Here is a 6,370-nt window from a genome sequence, read left to right as displayed (position 1 = left end):
TCATTTGTAATTATAATAATAGTTTTAATAAACATTAAATTTTATTTCATGATTTTCTTCAACATATTGAACAAACATAATTAAAAGCCTGGAATACGAATGACACCACAACTTACTTTAAAAAAATGAAATTTAACTCTCCTCGGAAAGCCATCCGATGGCGCCAAAGATGTCCAAATCTTGAAGTTCAGGAAACATTTGTGGATCTCATGTGCTTCCTGAGGTTGTGGTTGACCTTTATTTGGAGCTCGATAAAGGTATAAAAAAGTATTATTTAATTGAACATGAAAGAAAAATCCAGTGTTTTTTAGTGTAATTATAGAGATGGGGATGAGAGACGGACCGTGTATGCTCTCACAACCTCATTCGTACTAAACTAACTCGATGGAATATCAAGCACGTATATCAAATTGCCTACAAATTGACATGGACCTAACATATACTAGTCCATTGATCATTGATGAGAGAATTCATTACTTACTAGGATATTTTAGCTCATGGTGTTGTCAAACCATGCATCACATGATCTTGAATCTTTCAACATTGACTTAATTAATGCACCATACTGTGTTTCGTCTCAACGTACATCACATGGTTAATCTAGGTATGGCTCGACATCGATAGCGTACCTCATCGACGAAAATGGCACCTTACTCATGTTATTTCAATGCATTGGGCACAGAGAATGGGTTACCACATCATCTAAACTCATAAGAAATTAGGAAGGGAGATGCAATATATAGAAGCAAAAAGAAATACGAAGTCGTATCGGAAAGTAGTGCAATGGATTCTTTGCTTCAATGAAAAGTTTTAGCATCAAAAATGTATCACATCTTCGATTTTCAACTCAACTCAAATCACACAATACAAGCAAATAAAACTTAACGCGTGTTCATGTAGCTCATTAGTTTAGTTTCTTTAACATACACGGTACATGAATTTTTCTCGAATATTCGGTACATAAAATAAAAATGAAAAAAATAAAATAAAATATAACAGAACATTAAACCGATATAATGGCTAGTAGAGTTCCTCTCCTAGAACTAGTATAGATATCAAAACCTGAATTTAGGTTCCACATCCATTGACCAACCAAACTTTGCCAATAATGACTTGTTAAATATCTGTAACAAATTTAAATAATTCTGTTTCAGAATTCTTAAACAAGGGTAAATAGGTAATTTTACCTTCTCGATGGGGACTTCGTTACGCTTGCACCATGCGACGGTTATTCTAGGATCAAGATAATTGATTTTTGAAGTACCCAAAGCAACTGCTTTCAAATCTTCTTTGGTTTCTTTATCACGTTCCATTTTCTCAATTTTTGCATGAGTTTGATCAATCTTTTTCTGTAATCTGCACATGTGAATTATAAATAATTAATATCATCAGGAATTATTATTATTATTATATGCAATTATGATCGAAAAAGTTTAGTGGCATTACGCTTCAGGGTTTCATATTCCTCTTTATCTTTCCATCAGAACCCTTTAATGGTGGTTTCCCTTTCTTTGCACGAGCCAAGTCAGTTTCCAATTCTTCTAAAACACCCTACAATGAAAAAATAACATGTTTATGTGAAGAAATAAATATAACAAACACGGATTATAGTTAAGGAAAGGTAACAAAGAGTAACCTTTAATTCTTCAATTTTTCTCATTCAATCTCATCATCTGTGCACTATGAGACTTTGAAACACTACGTTGGTGATTACAAATAATTGCAACCTACAAACATAATGCGTGAAATTAATATTAGGTGATGTAAATATAAAATGAACTAATTTATAAAAGGATATTAGTTCAACCTCCTTATTTGCTTGGTTGTATATGACTACATTTTCAGCAACACTCCCACCCTTCACGCCCTTATTTAACTGCAACCAGCGAAAAAATAACACCCAAAGTTAACTTTAGCCAAGCAAACGATCGAGGATGAACAATTAAACGAGCAGAGTCTTCTTATTCTTGTAATTGTGTTCATTTATGTACTTTTGCTAGCAGTATAAGAACGGTTCATGAAATTAACTGAATGAATATAATTTGAGCGAACACCAAATACAAGTAAATGTGAACATCAATTTGTTGAGCCTAAAAAATTTAACAAAACTTGACTAAATTTGGAGCTGAGGGTCTCATCGGAAGCAACCTCTCTATCCTCCCACTCTCTCCAGACCCTACTAATAGCATTGCTATTGGCAGGATATCTTCTGGGTATGGCTGTTGTTGTTGACTAAATTTAATATGTGATACTTTATTTTCATATTTCATATAATTAGACTAAACGTTAATAGGCCTAAACGATTTAAATGAATATAAACACGAATGAACTTATACAAATGTCCACTAACAAACATAAATAAACGTTCACGAACATAAATGAACGGGCAAGACATTTGTTCATAAGCGTTCATTTAAAAAAAATTTAAAAAAAAACAAAAAAACATTGTTCGTTCGTTATTAAATAAACGAACATAGATGAATTAACGAGACATTCGTCCATGTGTGTTCATTTAAAATTATTAACAAAAAATGTTGTTTGTGTTCGTTCATTTACTGAACAAGTGAACCTTCACGAGCATAAATGAACAAATAAAGCATTCATCCGTGTGCGTTTGTTTAACTAAATGAACAAAAATGTTGTTCGTGTCCGTTTGTTTATTAAATAAATGAACATAAACGAACTTGTTGTCGAACGATTCACTGAACGTTCGGATCGTGTACAGGCCAAGACAACCCTAGATTTCACAACAATGGTATTATTATTATTATTATTAATAAAGTTAGTATATGCATGTTACCATTTCATCCATGTGATGGATGCATTATATGTACGGAAAACTTTAGCTGTAAGCTCAGGCATGAGTGTCTTTAAATGAGCATTTAACGTACTCGTATCCAGCTTGTCAAAAAGATCTTCATTACCCGCCTTTCCTGTTCATTTATAATTCAGTAAAAAATAAAAGAGCTTGAAATAATCTAATGAAAAAAGTTAACATAAAGTCAACTGACCTATTCGAAACTGTTGATTGCTTTAAATACCGGAAGCTCGACTTCAACTTCGTTCTGGTATCGTATGGAATCTTTACAAGAAAGTCAAACTGGCATCAAAACATACAACATCATTTATTTTTTAACTATATTTTTAAAAAATATCAAGTTATGTAATTCTGTTAAAGTTGTAGCATGAGAAAAAAAACCATGCCTTCAGGATGTTTGGAGGCTGTGGTTCAACATTTCTACTTTCAATGTGCAACAACCGACTGTATCGGCTTCGTCATCATCCTGCAACAATAAATACATAGTATGATTCCTTTGATTAACTTATATGTCATTTTCAAGATAATTAAAAGATAAAAAGGCAAAAATGACCTTCTCATTTCCTGCCCTGAGTGCTAGTTTATCAATAAGATATGTAGCCACCGCAACCTGTCTTTTGGTCACATCCTTATTTCCAAAATCTTTAGTGTAAGCTTTCCTGATGCCTTCTATATATTCCTATAAAAATAAATATGATTACAAAAGTTAAATTGTTTCAATAACAGTATAATCTTAACATTATTTTGACTTGCCTTTAATGACCTTGCTTTCTCGTATTTTTTTATATCACTTTGACCCTTAAGCGCACTGCTGGCAGCCAAAAACACGTACTTGAAATCCTTTCCATTTATTGGATCGTACCAATAAGCCAACCAAGTTACAGTATTATCATGCCTAACTTCTTTCCAGCTGCCAAGCATTAATGCACCAGGTTTTCAGAAAAAAATCAAACAGAATAAAGATACAAAAATGAAAAAAAAAAAAAAGTCAAAGTCAAACCTTTCACCAGGAATTGGACATTCTGGAATTGGGGCACCCTTCCCAATATTAATTGTAATGTCACTTGGACGGATACGTTTCTTCAGTTTTCCCATCTACAATTTTAGAAAAATAATTATTATTTAGCACTAGTTGTCAAAAACGCCCTAAAAGCTAAAATCTTTCATTTAAAAAGGAGGGGTAAGTTGTCATTGGCACCTTGGGATGCTCCCCACGACCTCTAAATAACCCGGGCGGCTCAACTCGAAAGTTTCCAACCTGCACCATTAGTATTACTTAATTAAATACTTAACTAATTAATTAAATAAATACGAAATAAGAGTGGATATTACCTTCTCTTTGACACCATCAACTATGGCCCACATATATTTCTCCTCAAGTTTCATCTTTTCTTCCTTCATAGCCTTCTTCTCCTGCCACACATTTGCTTTTAATTTAATTATCACATTTCTTTTTTGTACAAAATTTTAATGGTTATTTAATCAAAACTTACTTCGGTACTCATTTGTTTTTTCTTCTCTTTTTCACGCTGATGCCAATCGTATATTGGTTTGAAATCACAGTCTTCAAGACTCTGAATCGTGTGGTTTTTTCCTAGTAACTTCCGCCAATCGCTCCAGAAGTTTTGTTTGAACATGGGTTTAGTCATGTAATCAGTATCTAACATCACTGCAAACATAGTTGCAACCTGTGACATTGAACAACGATGCAATATTAGAAAATGGCAATCACAGCGTCTTGTTCATTCATTTATGTTTGTGAAAGTTCGTTTTTGTTAGTTCATTTACGTTTGTTAGTTTGTATATTCATTTAGATTTTTAGATCCATTACAATTAAGCTTAGTTTTATAAAATTAAAACATCACCTATTACGATTAAGTCTAGTCTTGGTTCACGGTTACCTTTAATTGGTGTTTGCTCAATTACGTTCATTCAGCAATATCCAGTTGTGTTGTTTGTTTACGTTCGTGAACCATACGAACAAGCATGAATTTACTCGTTCGTGTCCGTTCAGTTCGTTTAAGGCCTATAACTGACCCAAAATACTTCTTGTACAAGTTTTTAAACTTTTTATATGTAACCAGTGATGAGAAAACTTTATACTATCACAATAATAAAGTAATATCTTTCAATATACGAACTTTGGAGATTTAAAGCTTTGAAGCTTTAAAGTCAAGTTTTCATTACTTTCAGCCCATTTGACATGTTTCCTGCTTGACCCATTAGATATATAACACCGCCCAGTAGACTCGTTATAAACAAATGGGTCATAAAAGAAAAAAAGCCAATGAAAAAAATAAAGAATTGAAAATATTGACCTCCTCTTGTGCGGGAGTCAAATCAACAGGCTTTCCCTTGTAAAGCATCTTGACCCCTTGAGGCTGATATGGCGGTGGAAAAATTACACCATTATGAACCAATGTTGTCCACTTTTTCCCTTCACCGGATCCAGGGGGCACCTTTGACGACTTTGAGTATTTTGACTTTTTCTCCACTTTCTTTGACTTCTTGAAAGTTTTCTTTGATGAAGAATTAACTTTAATCACCTTTTGTTTAATAGATGATGATGATGATTTAGTACCAGATGCTGTTTGATTCTTCATTCTTTGAGATATAGGAACATGATCATTCTCATCATCTGAATCAGAAAGCTTCGGCTTTTTAACCGATGACTGACCCGATAGTCTTTCATCATTTGAAGGTCGTTTATTCAAACCAACATCCGTTTTTTTGTTAATTTGATTACTATCCTTTGAAATAAAACCATTTTGCTCAACTCTCGATGATAATGGTTTATCATCATCATCATCATCATCAGAATCATCACTTTTCTTGACAGAAGGTCCCACAGATGTGAACTTTGAAGATAACGGTTTTTCATCATCAGAATCTTCATTTTTTACTTGCGGCTTTGGGCGTTGAGATGTAGCTATAACAGGTCTTGTTACCACATGGTCGGAGTTTCTTTGAGGCGCAGTTGAGATTCTAGAACTCAAAGGTTTGTCACCTGGGCGTTGAGATGTAGTTATAACAGGTCTTTTTATCACATGGTCGGAGTTTCTTTGAGGTACGGCTGAGATTCTAGAACTCAAAGGTTTGTCATCTTCAGAATCCTCCGTGTCGCTTGCTTGTTTGGCAGGAGGTTTAGTGGAAGTGGAAGGTTTCTCCTGCTTAACGATTGAAGTTGACTTTTGTTGACTAATAGGCCTTACTTTATCAGCAGTTGAGGACCTTTTAAAATTCAAGGGCTTATCATCTTCATAGGTGTTGCTTGCTTGTTTAGCAGGAGGTTTAGTGGAAGCGGAAGGTTTCTCCTGCTTGACGACTGAAGTCGACTTTTGTAGCGTAATAGGCCTTACTTTATCAGAAGTTGAGGACCTCTTGAAAACCAAGGGCTTATCATCTTCATCAGAAGAATAACTCATTTTCTGTCAAGTTGTTGTCATGCACAACTTAAATCTCCAAATAATTTGGATTTGCAGCTTCAAGTGAATAAATATTGAATTTCAAACTTGCAGCTTCAAGTGAATAAATATTGAATTTCAAATAAAA

The 6,370-nt window shown here is 33.8% G+C and overlaps 1 pseudogene across 1 annotated transcript; it reads right to left on the bottom strand.

Moving 5' to 3' along the window:
* Positions 1–1,017: 1,017 nt before the first annotated feature.
* On the bottom strand, positions 1,018–6,323 carry LOC143598856 (DNA topoisomerase 1 alpha-like; annotated as a pseudogene). The gene is made up of 15 exons (XR_013147197.1): positions 5,137–6,323; positions 4,312–4,506; positions 4,151–4,231; positions 4,017–4,076; positions 3,819–3,913; positions 3,572–3,728; positions 3,372–3,497; positions 3,205–3,284; positions 3,014–3,100; positions 2,801–2,936; positions 1,808–1,876; positions 1,637–1,727; positions 1,447–1,551; positions 1,188–1,356; positions 1,018–1,124 (listed from the first exon to the last, which is right to left on the bottom strand). The product of XR_013147197.1 is annotated as a DNA topoisomerase 1 alpha-like (transcript).
* Positions 6,324–6,370: the final 47 nt, after the last annotated feature.

The sequence above is a fragment of the Bidens hawaiensis genome, unplaced genomic scaffold (genome assembly GCF_021521415.1).
Source record: "Bidens hawaiensis isolate Kalapana, Puna unplaced genomic scaffold, B.hawaiensis_p1.1 tig00050941_1, whole genome shotgun sequence".
In the NCBI taxonomy this organism is placed as follows: domain Eukaryota; kingdom Viridiplantae; phylum Streptophyta; class Magnoliopsida; order Asterales; family Asteraceae; genus Bidens; species Bidens hawaiensis.
This window is presented reverse-complemented; position numbering and strand designations above follow the sequence as displayed.